The sequence below is a fragment of the Geotrypetes seraphini genome, chromosome 6 (assembly GCF_902459505.1).
Source record: "Geotrypetes seraphini chromosome 6, aGeoSer1.1, whole genome shotgun sequence".
Taxonomy (NCBI): Eukaryota; Metazoa; Chordata; class Amphibia; order Gymnophiona; family Dermophiidae; genus Geotrypetes; species Geotrypetes seraphini.
This window is the reverse complement of record NC_047089.1, coordinates 20,321,758-20,340,084: the sequence shown is the minus strand read 5'-3', so window position 1 is coordinate 20,340,084 and position 18,327 is coordinate 20,321,758. Positions and strand designations below refer to the sequence as shown.

The window sequence follows — 18,327 nt, the reverse complement described above, 5'->3', positions numbered from 1 at the left end:
TGCCTGTCCACTGGACACTTCCCGTCCGAACTTGGCCACATCCTCATTTCCCCTATCCCTAAACAACCCAAGGAGCCAATCTCTTCCATCACCAACTACAGACCCATCGCCAACATACCACTCTTCCAAAAACTCATGGAAGGTCTTGTCAACAACAACCTTACGAATTACCTCGACAAGTTCAATATTCTTCATGACTCCCAGTCCGGTTTCCGCCCAAATCATAGCACCGAAACCGTCCTAGCTGCCCTGACAAATTACCTCCTCCACCTGTTCTCACTGGGTAAAAGCGCCCTGATACTTCAATTCGATTTGAGTAGTGCCTTCGACCTGGTCGACCACGACATTATGCTCAACTGCCTTGACTCCATCGGCATCTCCGGTCAGGTAATAGATTGGTTCACAGGCTTCCTAACCAACCGTACCTACCAGGTCCACAGTAATGGAGCCTTCTCCCACCACTGGCGTAACCCTTGTGGAGTCCCACAAGGCTCTCCCCTATCCCCCTCCCTATTCAATATTTACTTGACCCCTCTGGCACGAAGCCTAGCAAACTCTAACCTAAAATCGTTCATATATGCAGATGACATCACCATCATTGTTCCCATTACCTCACTCACTCTAGAAACGGAAAAACTCATCGCATCTATCCTCACCAAGTTAGAACTGTGGACCTCAAAACTCAAATTAAAATTGAACTCTGAAAAAAACAAAATCTTCCTAGCGAGTCCCAACCACAAATTAACAAACACTTCCCTCAGATTGAATGGGCTAGATTACCCTATCTTACCCACCATAAAAATCCTTGGAGTCATCCTGGACCGCACCCTAACCTTCGATGACCATACCAGTGCCCAGGTGAAAAAATGTTTCTGTACCCTCTGGAAACTGCGCACCATCAAACGCTACTTCGACCACCAAGCCTTCCGTCTACTCGTCCAATCTCTGGTATTAAGCATATTAGACTACTGCAACATTATTTACCTGGGATCCTATAAAAATACCATCAAACGTCTTAGAACAGTCCAAAATGCGGCCGTCCGCCTCATCTATGATCTCAAAAAATACGACCATGTTAGCCCCTACTACACCAAACTCCATTGGCTCCCAGTAGAGGCAAGGATCATCTTTAAGTTCGCCTGCCTCTGTTTCAAAACTCTAACAGGATCTTCCCCAATCTACTTGTCTGAGCACCTTGAAATAGCAGGCCCCTCTCGCACACGAAACGCCCACCTATTCACCTTTCCCTCCCTAAAAGGCTGCCTCTACAAGAGATTCACTGATAGAACCCTAGCATTCCAAGCGGGCAAATGGAACAATTGCCTTACCGCCCTCATCTCCAACTCCCCGCCCTACCACCTGTTCAGGAAGTCACTAAAAACCTACCTCTTCGACAAATTCCGCTAACGCTGCCTTCCCCCCTTCCCTGCACCCTCCTGACCTCGACATGCCTCCATTCCCTCTGACTACGCCCCCCTCCCAAGCCACTATGGCCTCTCTTTCTCAAGCTCTGTTTTATCTAATTGCCCTGCCTTTTCATTGCCTCACATTTAACATCACTGTAAATGTACCACCGCTTTAACATGGAACTTCGCTGTATATGTACAGTCTCTTCTTTAGTATATGCCTTTTTATTACTGCTATTTATGTAACATCTTTGTAAATGTAATAACACTGTAATATGTATCATCGCTGTAAATGTACAGTCTCTTCTATTGTTAACCGCATTGAACTTCCATGGTATTGCGGTATACAAGAATAAAGTTATTATTATTATTATTATTATCATTATGACATCACAATCTCAGCTCTGGAATGTTGCTCTCATTGGGGTTCCGGAATCTTGCTATTCTTTGAGATGCTGGAATGTTGCTACTCCTAGAGTTTTGGCCAGATACTAGTGACCTGGATTGGCCACCATGAGAACAGGCTACTGGGCTTAATGGACCATTGGTCTGACCCAGTAAAGCTATTCTTATGTTTTTATTTAAACTCTTGCTACTTTTTATGATATTTATAACTCCATCATATCGCACATGTGTTTTCCAAACTGAAGAGTTCTAGGTTTTTGAATCTCCTGATATAGAAGTTATTCCATATATCTGGTCCTCTTTTTTGTTATGCATCTCTGTACCTTTTCCAGCTATATCATAATCATTTCTGATATGTTCTTCATAATTCTTCTCTTAGCCTTTTCTGACCATCATTGCACAGAAATATAGCCGCAATATCTCTTTCTTGAGTGCTAACAGCCAAACTAAAGTCTACTGGTGAGGCTTGGCACCCTCGCCATCAAATGCACTTAGCACACCTGTGTGTGTGTGTGGGGTGGGGGAGGGGGGGTGAATGAAGAATACATTTCCCACTCTCCAGTTCACTCCGGGGTCTGCCTAAATTGCAGGGCTGGCTACGCTACTGGTTAAGCTTTGCCCTACCCTCTAAACTTAGATAACCCTCTCCTAGAGCCTGTTTGTAATCCTGGAGTGCTGCTCTTCTGCTTGGGGGTCCCCACTACTGAAAGCATTCCCTTTTCATCAGCTCCCCTCCTGACTTCAGACTACATAGGCATCTGGGAATTGTAGTCAAAACTCCTCTTAAAGGTACCAAGCTTAAAAGTACCTAAACTTGAACAGAAGACTTTTCCTAGGTTTTTTTACTATTCTAGTTGCATGCACGGCAGGCCCCAGGCTATATATATGCAAATCCCAGCTTTCTCAAACAGGAATATGTGCTAGGGCACCTGATCATACTAGGGATTTGAACCCGTGACTTGTAGAAGATGGAAGCAGTGCCTTTAACCACATGGCTTCCTTTTAAGCAGCGGTTCCAGCCATGTGAGATGATAGCTATCTCAGGGTATAAATAAGTTTCCTTTTGGACCCTGGAAATAACAGAGTGCAAATGTAAATGGCAAAGTCCACAACCCATACTCTCTTATGAGACCAAAAACAAACAGTTAAGGTACTGGGGGGGAGGATTTGAACCCATGACCTGTGGAAGATGGAAGAAGTGCCTTTAACTACTAAGCTACAGGAACTTCCTTTTAGACAAGGGCTCCTATATTTTTTGTGGCATTCTGCCATCTAGGTGCACATTGATGATGTCAAAATGATGTCAAGATTGTGCAACAGACATGTCCACTTGCACTGAGCCACAGCCATTGTCAATAGGGTTTCGCTTCTTATTTTCTGAAACTTTGGGAATGAGATTTAGTATGCAATACATTTTATAATGTGCTTTGCTTAAGTAATGCATTATTCAACATATTTTTCCATTATTATTAAAGAGGAGTCCACTATACCCCCAAAAATAGAAGCCCCATTCACTTATATGTGGATGGCTCCGGCATGCCTAAGTCACGCCCACTTGTGCCAAACTAACACCCAAAAGTAGACCTGGTTATGCAATGCCTACATTTTAGTCAAGAATGTAGATGCATGAGGACACTGAGCGGCATGTGATTCTTTAAAGGGACGTCCATATGAAAGCCACGCCCAGGCCTATCCCATTAGGCGCAGCTTTTTCTGATGGGCGTCTATGAAATTCTAGAGGCCTATTTTGTGAATTGCACACAGCCTTTGGATGTCTAACTTTCAATTATTGCTAGTTAAAGTCGTTAATTGGGCTTATTATCCAATGTATTTGGACGCCTAAGTTACCGGACGCGGTGGTGCTTCGTCCAAGGCAAATGCACCGAAGCCCATAGGAATTGACTGGGCTTCGGTGCATTTGCTACGGGAGAAGCGCCACCATGACTTTGAGAAAGGGACTCTAAATCTGAAATTTTCCCCAAATAGGAAAAAAGTTTCCCCCTCTTTTACTAATTAGCGTCCATAGACTAACATGCACGCGTTAGCGTTTAGCGTGTGCTAATTCGGTTAGCGCACCTTAGTAAGAGAGGGCTTTAGTGTAGCCCCTGAGATCTTTCCTACAGTGCAACTGTTCCTTTCCTGGACCTCTTTTTCCGTATGAAAGAGAGGGGAAAGATGGTATAACGTCTGGCACACGTTAATTTTGAGCATCCACTGCTATAACTGTGCTCCTTCTCCAAATCTGTTTACAGTCCACCTTCAGGGCTTTGCCATTTGGTTACGCATCTGATCTAAATCATTACAGGACAATCTTTCTCCTTTAAATTACTCCCCACTGCCATGAGGCTAACTCCCTCCCAGACTTCGCAGTGCTACTGATGCATTCGAAGCAAATCAGAACATAAGTAATGCCTCCGCTGGGTCAGACCTGAGGTCCATCGTGCCCAGCAGTCCGCTCATGCGGCGGCCCAACAGGTCCAGGACCTGTGCAGTAATCCTCTATCTATACCCCTCTATCCCCTTTCCCAGCAGGAACTTTTCCAATCCTTTCTTGAACCCCGTACTCTGCCCTATTACGCTCTCTGGAAGCGCATTCCAGGTGTCCACCACACGTTGGGTAAAGAAGAACTTCCTATCATTCATTTTGAATCTGTCCCCTTTCAACTTTTCAGAATGCCCTCTTGTTCTTTTATTTTTTTGAAAGTTTGAAGAATCTGTCCCTCTCTACTCTCTCTATGCCCTTCATGATCTTGTAAGTCTCTATCATATCTCCTCTAAGTCTCCTCTTCTCCAGGGAAAAGAGTCTCAGTTCCTCCAATCTTTCTCTTTTTTTCTCTCTCTCTCTCTCTCTTTCTGTCCCTCTCCACTCTCTCTATGCCCTTCATGATCTTGTAAGTCTCTTCATATCCCCTCTAAGTCTCCTCTTCTCCAGGGAAAAGAGTCCCAGTTTGTCCAATCTTTCTCTATCTATCTTTTTCTATTTCTGTCTTTCTCTCTTTCTTTCTATCTCTCTCTATATATATTTCTCTCTGTCTCCATTTCTCTCTCTCTTCCTGTCCCTCTCTACTCTCTCTATGCCCTTCATGATCTTGTAAGTCTCTTCATATCCCCTCTAAGTCTTCTCTTCTCCAGGGAAAAGAGTCCCAGTTTCTCCAATCTTTCTCTATCCATCTATCTCTATTTCTGTCTCTCTTTCTTTCTATCTCTCTATATATATATTTCTCTCTGTCTCTATTTCTCTCTCTCTTTCTGTCCCTCTCTACTCTCTCTAAGCCCTTCATGATCTTGTAAGTTTCTATCATATCCCCTCTAAGTCTCCTTTTCTCCAGGGAAAAGAGACCCAGTTTCTCCAATCTTTCTCTATCTATCTCTCTCTCTTTCTTTCTTTCTCTCTCTGTTTCTGTGTCTCTCCCTTTCTCTCTCTCTTTCTTTCCTTCTCTACTCTCTCTATGCCCCTCAAGATCTTGTAAGTCTCCTCTTCTCCAGGGAAAAGAGATCCAGTTTCTCCAATCTCTCAGCGTATGAGAGGTTTTCCATCCCTTTTATCAGACATGTCGCTCTCCTCTGAACCCTATCAGCCAGAACAAATTTAGCCAACACAGGCAAATTCTAAAACTACAAATAATTTTTCTAAGAAAAAAGTGTTAATTGTCTCAGAAGGGCTATCCGTTATGGCTCTTCACCCAAACCTTGATACATAGGGTGACCGACTATTCACCAGGACTAGCTTGCCACACCTTATACCTTGTTTAAGTGTATAAATAACTTGCCATGAGTTTAGCCTCCCATCTGCTTATCCCAAAGCACTCTGTGCCATCCATCTGGTCCCCATCTAATATCTGCATTTGACCCCCTCGGCTAGAGGATAAGCTGTATAATAGAAAAGCATTAGTGCAGTGTATCACAAACTGTGTGCCGCCTGAGATTCCAGGTCTCCCATGAGACGTCGGGGAGGCGGAGGGGTGCCGGCTGACTGCCTACAATATGTGCCTCTCGTGACGAGATTCAAAGAGATCAAAATAGATAAATACACTGTCTCAGTGGTGTAGCAAAGACAAGACAGTTCTGATTAGACTTATATGGGATATCAGATTGACCTTTTGAGTTATCTAACTCATCGGGTCATTCATCCCTATTATCTTATTTTTGCACTGCATATTTGGGTATGAATAATTTAAGTGCTTTAAATAACTTAGCTTTTGAATAGTGCTCCCCTTTGCCAACACGTTTCGCCACTCTCTATCAAGGCTGGGGATTCTAGAGATAAACACAGAAGACACCAAATTAATTCAAATTTACAAATATTCTAAGCTTGAATATTAAAAAATATCATACCTGAATGAATTTACATCGCTGTTTACTAGGCCGTCGACATCCGAAAGATGGCCGCGGCGTCCTTGCACCTCACTGAAATATCCTCCACCTCTGACATTGGGAAAAGGGAGCACTATGCAAATGCTGGAGAAACATACTTGAAGCATGAAATAACATTATTCAAAAGCTAAGTTATTTAAAGCACTTAAATTATTCATACCCAAGTATGCAATGCAAAAATAAGATAATAGGGATGAATGAGGAATTGACAGACCCGATGAGTTAGATAACTCAAAAGGTCAATCTGATATCCCATATCAGTCTAATCAGAACTGTCTTGTCTTTGCTACACCACTGAGACAGTGTATTTATCTATTTTGATCTCGTGACGAGAGGCATGTCCTCTAGGCAGCCAGCGCTAGCGCCTCTTCCTCACTGGCGGCTCAGGGCCCCGTATGGAGGACCTTTCCACATGCGCGGAGATCGACGTGATGGCATCACGCATGCGCATGATGTCATTGCATTGAGATCCACGCATTTCCAGATGCCTGGAGCCGCGGCCACCACGTTTACTGTGCTGGGGCTTCGCAAAGTTTGCGAGTCACTGCACCGGTGTCATATCTGTGTTATTTGAAAGTTCCGATTTGTGCTTATCAGATACTTCATAAGTATTGTGTCTCCCTATTATATCTCTCGTTTGGATGGGGGGCAGGGGGGAATTGTTGTTTCATTGGAAAAACTTTGTGGAAGTGTTTGTATTTTAATTGCTCTTTTGTCTCTAATAAAAATCATTTGAACATATCTCTCGTTTGAATTTCTGTGCTGTTATACACTTGTCCCTCGTTATTCGCGGGGGATACGGGCAGAGCCTGACCGCGAATGGTGAAAAACCGCGAATATCCGGCTCTGACCCACCCCCGCCTCCCTGCCGCCTTCTTGGCCTTACCTGGTGGTCTAGCGGGCTTTCGGGGCAGGAGCGATCTTCTTACGCTCCTGCCCCGTGCAGATCGCCATGAGGAAATGGCTGTGGGAGTTCCCGTCGTAGTCTCGAGAGACTACGGGAACTCCCAGCAGCCATTTCCTCATGGCGATCTGCATGGGGCAGGAGCGTAGGAAGATCGCCCCTGCCCCGAAAGCCCGCTAGACCACCAGGTAAGGCCGGGAAGGCAGCAGGGAAGTCAAAAATATGTTGTTTTTTAATTTTCCCCCTCCCCAGAAAAAAATTGCGGTTATGTGAAACTGCGAGTGCAGAAACAGCGAATGGGGAGGGGGAAGTGTAAGCATTTTTTGGAAACTGTTTCATGGTAGTCTTATTAAGTTTCAATTTACTGATTTTGACTTTACCTCATTCATTATATTTAGGTTTATATTTGATCTTTTTACTACTGTTATGTGCGTTTTATGTTGAATTATACCTGCTGTATATCGCCTTGGCGGAATCTCTTCATAAAGGCGGTTAATAGGCGGAAAAAAGGAGTCCTCAGTTCATGATAGAAAATAGTAACGACTGCTGGTAAAACGGCAAAAATTATCTTTGCTAAAATGTGATTGTGTGTTATGAAATGTTATCTTCCTTACAACGGTGCAAGTGGTTTCCTACAGGGCATTTGTACAACTCCTGTGACAGAAGCAGATAAAGTTTTCATCCGTGTTCTCCCAGACGATGTCATATTTTCAAAATCAATTTCCCTTCCTGCTTTATTTCAGCTTTCCCGTATTTCTCCCCCACCTTGCATGAATGTGATGGTTCTTTTCTAGCTGGGGCTGCTTCATGGGGGCTTCACGATATGCTTTAATTTGCTTTGCTGTTCTTCCAGAATATGTTTCTCCCAATGCCAGCGATAGCGAAAGTAGCTACAGTAAGTCACTGCTTTTGTTTGAGGCTCTTTTGGTGTTGTTTCGTTTTCGATGGCTGCTGTTCCCCACCATTTTATTTGTAATAAGTATGAAAGCAAATGGTTGAAATGTAAAAAGATGTTTCTTTAAGTAACATTCAACTGAACTCGAAGGTATTTCCACGGTCCAGTGGTCGTGGTAGCCATGATGTTCGGAGGTCCACAACTTGATGCCTTCACCAGGATTGCAGAATAAGACGGCCAAATTTCAATATAAGTGTAAAAGAGATTGCTACAAAGAACAGAGTTACTGCAGCATGGAGCCGTAGTTGGCTTTCTTTGGTCAAACGGAAATGTTGCGTTTGAAGGGGAACTGCGGATTTCCTATTTTAACCAGGATCTGTCCCTTGCATCAGCACTACCCTGATTTGTCAAAGCTTGACCACTCTTCTTAAATAAATAGATGTTCAATGGGTCTCCTTCAGAGATCTAAAACTGGACTGGCTCACGGCAGAGAGAGAGAGCAGTTTCACACTCACGTGATTAAGTAAAAGGGGAGGTTGTTATCATGGTGGGCTACCACTGAAACGTGGTATTTTACTGTTCATGCCACTTGTTAGTAACTAGGGGGACTTTCACCAAGGTGCACTAGTGCGTCTTAGCGCTCACTAAAAATCAGCGCATGATAAATGCTAACATGTGGCATCACATCCATTGTATCCTTTAGACCAGGGGTGTCCAACCTGCGGCCCAGTGAAGTATTTTGTGTGGCCCCGGTCGAGGGCGATGCAGTGTTTTCCTTTGCTGCCCCTGGGTGTTTACCATCTTGCCAGCTCCCTCTTGTGTCTTACTGCAGGGCCCCAGAAACATTTTTTTCAGCCAATGCGGCCCAGTGAAGCCAAAAGGTTGGACACCCCTGCTATAGACGCATTGCCACGTGTTAGCATTTAGCGCACGCTGATTTTTAGCGAGCGCTAAGACGCACTAGCGCACCTTAGTAAAAGGCCCTAAAGGTCTCATTGAATAAAATGGGACCTGTGTTAAAATAGCATGAGTTAGTGGTAAAATAAAATGTCTTAATGGTAGTCCATATTGATAACGACAACCCATGTGTGATTAAAAAAAAAAATTAGAGAAAAAGACATTTTGCTGTCTTTTAATTCTAAGATCAAGGGGAACACCCTACTTATTCATACTCCAAATAGCTTTAGAATCTAGGGAAGCTTTCTTTTATTTGTCAATTTTACGGAAAAATCATAGTAACATAAATTATGTTTAATTTCATTCAGAATAATTCATTGTTGCAGTTGTCTAAGGGGGTCCTTTAACTAAGGCGCGCTAACCTTAGCATTTAGCGCGGGCCTTAGTAAAAGGCCCCCTAAGTCTTACGGTTGTGTCCTTGTGCTGTGGTTTTCTTCGGGATACTCTGAAGAAAGCCACAGCTCGATGGCTAAAACATCGGTTTTATTTACGCAGATGTGACAAGACCTGGACAACCGCAACAATTATGATGCTAGCCGTGGAAGCCTAAGAGATTACTCAGAATAAGTTAAAATATGAATTTCAAGTCAAAGGGTTTGTTTGAGGTTTTTTCTTTATGCATTCAAAGGACTCAAGAAGAGGACAAGTCTTCTTAGAAAGATGAATACTAAGTGTAAAAGGAGAGAAGACACAGAAAAGCAGATGCATGCCAAAAGTCTTTTATTCAGAAACAGATAGTTAAGACTCAACAATACAATGTTTTGGCAACTATGCTTGCATTAGGGATCATACATAAGGATAATCCAGCTGATATACACTTAACGTGAAGCTGCTACTGGTCAGTGTCATTGCTGTGCCATATACAGTACTCCCCCGATATTCGCAGGGGTTCTGAACAGTTTTTAGCAGAGGAGAGGCAGGAGAGGGCAGCCGGAGCGCCGGCAAGTGAAGGAAATCACTCGCGGTATGCTCTGATCGCCTCTTCCTGCACTAAAGTCGGGCCTCACCAATCAGGAGCTGCGTGTCAAAGCAGCTTCTGATTGGTGAGGCCTGACTTTAGTGCAGGAAGAGACGGTCGGAGCATACCGCAAGTGATTTCCTTCGCTCGCCGGCGCTCCGGCTGCCCTCTCCTGTCCAGTCATTCGCAGTCGGAAAATACCGCGAATGACCAGTGGAGCACTGTAAACACATTGTGAAAGAGACAGGGATTCTTCCTCAATAATAATGATATTATACCTCCAGGCAGCAGGGGGTGCTAATCAGAGAGAGAAGGTACTACAACCCCCAGGATGCGCCAGGCTCAGCTTCCTGAGAAGAGGGAGAAGAGCTGCTGAGTCACGGGGGGGTTGAACCCAGGCAGCCATGAAGTATACCTTTTCCTGATTAAGATTCATTCAAGGAGGTCCCAGAGTGAGAGGATGCTTCTAAATCTAGAGGCTGATCCAAGCCTCAAGAAACACTCTTCAGGAGAGTTCCTTGAGAAAGTTCCCTGTGGGAGAGAGACTTCCCTGAGCAGAGAAGGCTCACAATTGAATTACTTCCCTGGGAAGTTAAGTTGGGAAAGGACTGCTTGAAGGAGCTGACATTGTGAGACTGTTGACACTTGGCTGGCTGAACTAAGCCCAACTTATTCTGAGATCTGTGAAATATTTCATGGGTCTGGCGGGGAATGTTTATTTGAATAGAGAAACTACTTCCAAGCCTGTGAAGGAACAGGCTCAAAAGAGTGTGTAAACAAAAGCTTTTCCTTATACCTTCCACCAGTGTTTGCTGTTTTGAATACATCTGTGTAGGGCTCCAGGAAAGATCTGGACTGGACTCTTCTACACACATATACAAGAGCCGTGTCAGTTCATGCAAGAATTACCAGTCAAAATTGCAGATCACAGCAAAATGCAGTAAGAATTAATGCCTAAAGCTTTTGCTTATCTATTTGTGCTAAAGTCTAAACTTTAAGCGTTATTGTTGCATTTTGGTATGAACTTTATAACATTGCAATAAATCTCATATATATACAGTGGAACCTCAGTTTGCAAGTAACCCGGTTTGCGAGTGTTTTGCATGACAAGCAAAACACTCCCGCAAACCTTAACTTGCAAAATGAGCACACACACACCCTCCCTCCCCCCCCCCCCCGCTTGAACTGGCATCCCACCCCCCTCACCCCACCTCTTGCCTGGGCTGGGCCTTGAGTATCTGCGCATGCCCAAGGCCTTCTGGCTCTCATTCTTTCCGAGATGCTCAAGGCCCAGCCCAGGCAAGAGGCGGGATCTTTCCTTAAATGGTACCGGCATGCAGCAGATGGAGTAAGGAGCTTGTTTGGGTGGGCGGGCGGATGCCGCTTCCAGCACGGGGGTGTGATGTGGTTCTCGCGGGGGGGTGGAATTCACGGGCGGGGGGTGCGATGCCGGTTTGAGTGGGGGGGGGGGTGATGGAACAGCGCCGGTAGCCTCGGGGGTGGGGGGAAGGAGGAGGTGGAACGAATCAAAGCGAGTTTCCCATACTTCCTATGGGGAAACTCGCTTTGATATACGAGCAATTTGGTTTACGAGCATGCTTCTGGAACGAATTATGCTCGTAAACCAAGGTTCCACTGTATATATATTTTATTATACTATACAGACTGACCCGTGGCAGCTTTCTGTTATTCTATATCAATTAGATTACGCTTATGTACTGTATGTCCCCTGATGCAAGCATAATTACCAATCCACGGCCTCTGTCGAGTCCTTTACGTTCTGCGTTTGTGAAGAAAGCCTTTTGGTTTATATAGGATTGCCCTGTCTTCACTCCTTGATAGAATCGGAACAAAATGTGTATTTCTTTGCATCTTTTTTCCACATTAAACACGGGTGTTTACAAAGCTGCGGCGGAGGTTTCTAAGACGGGCCGGCGAGGTAAATGCTCTGACGCTCATAGATTTCCTATGAGCGTCGGAGCATTTACCTCACCAGCCCGGAGTAGAAACCTCTACTGCGACCTTGTAAAAGGAGCCCAAAGATAGCCATTTTACAAGTAGCAAGTGCTGATGTGCTCAGAATTTTAAAATGGCCTCCATTAGCTCAGTGTCCACACCAAACGTCCATATGATTCCAAGGAATCATAAGAACATAAGAAATCCCTTTACCGGATCAGACCGAAGTCCATCTTGTCCGGCGATCCGCGCACGCGGTGGCCCATTTAAGTACACCTTTTGGGAGACCCGGATTTCCCGTATCCCTCAATATGGTTTTCAAGAAGATGTGCATCCAACTTGCGCTTGAAACCCAGAACAGTAGTCTCCGCCACAACCTCCTCCGGGAGAGCATTCCAAGCGCCAACCACTCGCTGTGAGAAACAGAACTTCCAGAAGGCCTTGAGCATGTTCCAATGGTATAGATTATAGCGTCTGAAATCATTTTTCAAGGTTAGATCTGGTTTTATAAAGGATGTCTAAATTGCTGCAAAACAGAATCCTTTCTTCCCAACTCAAAAAACCCACTCATTTTCAGCCTTTTCATTTTCATAATAAAAACTTGGGAAAAAAAAAAAATAATAACAATACAAAGAAATATACCATAATCTAGAAACAGAAACAACCAGAAACTAACCAAAGCACTTGATAAAAGGGTCAACCGCGTGGTGTCTGCACGGAGACAAATGATCCCAACCAAGAATCCAAATGCCAACCCCCCAAAAAAAAATCCCCCCAGAACCCCCCCCCCCTCCAAGCACTCCAGTGTCAGAAATTCAAAAGAGCACTTCGGACGCCTAGGGACATATTGTCCCAAACCGGAGCCCAAACCGCCCGGAATTTCCTCCATTGACCAGGGCCACAATTCTTAGTATCCAAATATTCATACTTCAACAAGGTAAACAGTTCATTTTTCCACATTGTAAGGGTAGGCACCTCTGCCTGCCTCCATAACAAAAGGACGCATTTACGAGACAGTAACAAGGCTTTTTTCAGCAATAAGGAATTACCCTTAGAGAATCCCAAAGAGGTAAAGTGGTAGAAAAGGAAAACATCCGCCCTAAGGGGAATTCTTTTCTTTATAATCCTATACCAAATCCGGCCCATAGTGTACACTTCCCCCTCTGTATTCGCGAATTCCATATCTACGCATTCGGTTTTTCGCGATTTTTGACCAGAAAATTTATTTCATTTATCGGGCTATTTTTAGCCCTGTAAGCCCCCCTCCCCCTTAAACCTTAACTGGTGGTCTAGCGGGTTTTCGGGGCAGGAGCAATCTTCCCACGCACCTGCCCCGTGCAGATCACTCACAGGAAATGGCTCGAGAGACTACGGGAGCTCAAGGCAGCCATTTCCTGTGAGCGATCTGCACGGGGCAGAAGCGTGGGAAGATCGCTCCTGCCTGAAAACCCGCTAGACCACCAGGTAAGGCTTAAGGGGGGGGCTTTCAGGGCTAAAAATAGCTGGGGGAAGCGGGGGATAAGGGCAGAACCGGCCCGAATATTATTTGCGTTTTTTCCATATTCGCGGGCCGGCTCTGCCCCTAACCACCGCGAATATGGAGGGGGAAGTGTATAACAAGTTGGGTTAGAACCTAAACACAGCTTCAAAAAAAGTGGACTTTGAGCCTGGATTTCAATACCACCAGAGATGGAGTCTGATTCCAGCAGGTCCCCAATATAAGTTCATATCTAGATCTCAAAAAAGAAAAATAGCCCATAGCACAATATGTACATTACTCAATTATTAGTAAAAGTGGCTGCGGTTATAATGCAGTAATAATAATAATTAGTATGTGATGTTCATCTTTCATTGACCTCACTACGCTCATGTCACCCCTCTCCTTAAGTCACTTCACTGGCTCCCTATCTGCCATCGCATACAGTTCAAGATCTTATTGCTGACCTAAAAAAGTGTTCATTCTGCCGCCCCTCAATCTCTCTCCTCGCTTCTCTCTCCTTATACACCTCCCAGAGAACTCCGTTCCTCAGGTATGTCACTCATAGCGTTACCCTTCTCCTCCACTGCCAATTCAAGGCTTTGTTCCTTTCATCTAGCTGCCCCCTATGCCTGGAATAAATGACCCGAGTTTGTCCGTCAAGCCCCTTCCCTTGTTTAAAAGCAGACTGAAAACCCACCTTTATGAAATAGCTTTCAATCCTTAACCCTACTCCTCTGCCCTCCAACCCAGATTAACCGTTCCCCTCAACTGTATCCATGACATCCTGTTTGTCTATCTTGGTTGTTTAGATTGTAAGCTCTTTCGAGCAGGGACTGTTTTCTTACTCTTTGTGACTCTGTGCAGCGCTGCGTGCGTCTGGCAGCGCCATAGAAATATTTAATAGTAGCAGTAATAAAGCAGTTTCAATAACAACACTTCAGTCAAGTGTGTGTATATGGCCATTCAGGTTGAGTTACACATTGCATAAGGCGTTTTGAAGAGCAAAATGGGAGCTGTAACTCGGTTATTATGATTAAAATTACGGTTTGTTAAACAGAGCCATAGAAGGATAAATTATTCATTCCAGGTCATAAAGGTAATCTTTGGCTCAGCAGTCGCTCGACTCTCGCATGACTTGTTCAGACCTCATTAGTTTACAAGTCTGCCGCCAGTATATCTTGCCTCCTTAGGGTACATTTGAAGGAAACAACCATCCAGTATAAGAGAAGGCCTCCTAAAGGGCTCATTGAGCCTTTAAACTGGGGGAGTAGATTCATGTGAGAAATTAACGTGAGAATCAGTGAACATTGTTAATCCATATTTTAGCCATGAGCCCTTAAGCCATTCATTTATTTATACAGCCCCCTAAAACCAGTGGCATAGTAAGGGGGGGATTAAGTGCATCCCCAAGTAGTGCCACGCTAAGCGCAATTCTATAAAGGTTAGGCGTACTTTATAAAATCCTAAGTTCACCCTATTTATTTCAGGGCTTCCTTGTCCTAAATGAGGGGTCATTTTACTAAGGCGCGCTAATTGATTTAGCACGCCAATAGAATATAATTGGAGCCTTAGCATTTAGTGCGCTAATCTTTGGCGCATGCTAAATCAATTAGTGCGCGCTAAATCGGTTAGCGCGCCTTAGTAAGAGGACCCCTGAGTGCGCCTAAGTCCAAACAAGTCGCCTAGATGACTAACGCCCAAGATCCGTCCCCTAACCACGCCTACTTTCTGATAGGTGTTTTGGACTAGGCGCCTGCTTCAAAGAGGTAGCCTCCTACTGAGTTAGGTGCTTACCATCCAATTAAGTACAATTAGCATCAATTCAAAGTTAATTGCCAATTACCGGTAATGATTATGCTTTTTAATTCTATAATAGTGCGTGCATTGTAGTGAATGCCTCGGGCCTGCCCATGCCCCTCTCACTGCCACATTCCCTCTTGTTGCACGCCAATCTTTATAGAATATTGCTTAGCAAGATGCGTGTGCAAATCTAAATTGTTATCAATTAGTGTCAATAGTTTAGTTATGCATTAATTACACGCGTGAAGAAATGTTTTCTCTGGCTCGTTTTATGTTCAAATTTGTTTATTAATTTTTCAACAGAAATCAGCAAAGAAATAGCCAACATAACAGTACAAGTATACACGCCCCTTCCCCCCCATCACCCTCCCTCCCACCCCCATCCCATCCCAAAAACACAGGTACAAAGTAAACAACCGTCTTCCAGAGAAGGAAATATCATGGGTTTAGCAAATTACTCCGAGCTCTATGCGTGAGAGTAAGCCAAAATGGCTCCCAAATGGAACAGTAAGTGCGTCCCCTAGGTGAATCCAACGAGTATATAAACAAACGTTCCATGGATGCCTGCCGAAGCATGAGAGTACGCCAAAGAGACAAAGTTGGCGATTCAGGAACAATCCAACAGTGTAGAATTGATTTTTTTCCCAGCAAGAAGGCCCTCTCCAGAAATGCCCGAAACCCTTTAGGTGATGGTGTAGGAAGATGATCCAATGTGAAAAGCAGCTCGGGGCCTTGAGAATAACTATGATGCCACATAGCTGTAATATGACTGTGTAATTGGGTCCAAAAATCTTGAATTTGAGGACAGGTCCAGTATTGGTGACCCAAAGAAGCCTGAGGCTGGTGGCACTTGAGACATGTATCAGTAGCGCTCAGTTTGACTCTATGAAGGTATACCGGAGACCGGTGAAGTCGAAGGAGAAATTTGTAGTTCAGTTCGTCTCTGGCTCGTTTTAAATCTACTACTTAGCGGCTTCATCGCATGTCCCCTAGTCCTAGTATTTTTGGAAAGAGTGAGCAAGCCATTCACATCTACCCTTTCCACTCCACTCATTATTTTATGGACCTCTATCATATCGCCCCTGAGCCGTCTCTTCTCCAAGCTGAAGAGCTGTAGTCGCTTTAGCCTTTCCTCATAGGGAAGTCGTCCCAAACCTTTTATCATTTTTGCCGGCCTCCTCTGTACCTTTTCTAATCCCGCTATATCTTTTTTTTGAGATACAGCGACCGGAACTGTACACAGTATCCAAGCTGCAGCCATAGAACGATACAGGGGCATGATAACATTTTCATCTTTGCTTTCTATTCCTTTCCTTATCATTCCTAACATTCTATTTGCTTTCTTAGCCGCCGCCGCACATTGAGCTGAGGGTGTTAACGTATCCTCAACAATGACACCTAGATCCTTTTCCTGGACGGTGACTCCTAACGTAGAACCCAGCATCACGTAGCTATAGTTCGGGGACGTTTCTATTCATAAAAAGGGTGTGAAGGCTTTGTGAATTCAGTACTATATTTCAAAAATAGGCATCAGATCACTGCTCCCTGTAGCTGACAGCAGTGGAGTAGCGAGGATGAGAGGCGCTCGGGGCGGGGGCACCCCTCCCCTGCCCTCATCTCCCGATCCCACCTGCCGTGCATGCCCCTTCTTCCCTTGTACCTCTAGTTGAAGTTGTAGCTCACGGCGCTCAACCACGTGCTCCTCGCGACCCCGTAGGCTCTCCCTCTGATGTCACTTCCTGTGCATGGCACCCGGAAATGATGTCAGTGGGAGAGCTGATGGGGTCGCAAGGAGCACATTGGGGGTTTTTTTCTCACATCTGTTCTATTGAAAAAATTGTATTTAGAAAATGGCAATTCATACAAGGAACATTTGACAGAAATGCATATATGAGATAGGGCAGTGAGGAAGGACAGGGAAATTTACAGATCTAAAAATGCTGATCTTTATGACCTTTTACTGTAAAAACACAAAACGTGACGCACAGGAGAATATCAAACTTCCTTCCCCTCAATATACAGAGTACAAAACAGCTATTTGTTTAGCCATTGAATAAATACAAAAGTAAGGAAAACTGATTGCAGGCGGACAGAATTATCTGATGTTGATGCTTTGTCCTGAATTCCTAAGTATCTGAGAGAGTGCAAACAGAAAAGAGAGCAAACAGAAAATGTGAAGGAAAACCAGATCAAGAATATCGCCTGTCTTCATGCCATGTCAAAGCATAGCTAGATTTAAAAAAATTAAGAAGGGTGGAGTCTAAATAGGACTAACTAGCGGACTCCTTGGAGAGATCCATGATGGGTAGATGTTAATGCCATCAATCGAAGATAGCGAGGGGAACCTTATTGACTACCGCGATCAAAAACTTCAGCTAGAGGTATGGGAGAAGGGGGCACGCATGTGGTGAGGGGAGGAGTGGGAAGAGGCGGGGCATACTACCCTCCCCTCCTTACTATGCCACTGGCTGACAATGCCGCCCTTCTCATTCAAGAAGAAGCAGGGAAGCAAGTGATGGACAAAAGGCCAGATTCACTAAGCCCACCGATCAACTTCCGACCACTTAGCGATCCCTTTACAACCCAATTTCCCCCGACCCGATTCACTAACCTCTGTCCCGATCAGCCTCCGATCTGCGCGTGCAAATGAGGGGGAATGGCATTCAAATGTAGGCAGGAAGCCATTCATGAAAATAAAAAACAACACCGACTGGGCTCGCTGATCCATAAATAAGCGACTGCTGAGGTCCTTTCCGACTGCCCTGCCTTCTGCCACCCTGCTTCTCTGCTCTCAGCCCCGATCCCCTGACTGCCCCGACTAAATCTCCCGCTCTCTCCTGCCTGCCCCAATCTCTTGCTTATGCCCCGAATCTCTCCTGCAGCCCCGACTCTCCTGCCCTTCCCCGCAGTGCAAGCCCGTGGTTTTAACCCGCAGGCTTAAAGCGGATTAAAACCACGGGCTCGCAAAAAAGTTCAAAACAGTTTAATAAAAAAAATTCTCTGCCAGGTTCGGAGGGCCAGCACATGCGCAGACCATCTACAAATGGTCTGCGCATGCATTGGGATCGCTATAGAGCGATCCGGGCAGGCAGTTGGGGGCGTGATTCCAACTGCCCTCATTTGCATGAGGGTGATTCGTAAATCAGACCCCCAGACATGGATCAGATCAGATCCGATCCGTGCTCGTAGTGA

General features: G+C 44.8%; 1 protein-coding gene across 1 annotated transcript in view; it reads left to right on the top strand.

Moving 5' to 3' along the window:
* The window catches only part of DLG2 (discs large MAGUK scaffold protein 2), a 1,272,293-nt gene that overhangs the window by 1,238,104 nt on the left and 15,862 nt on the right, over positions 1 to 18,327 (top strand). The window lies entirely within an intron of this gene.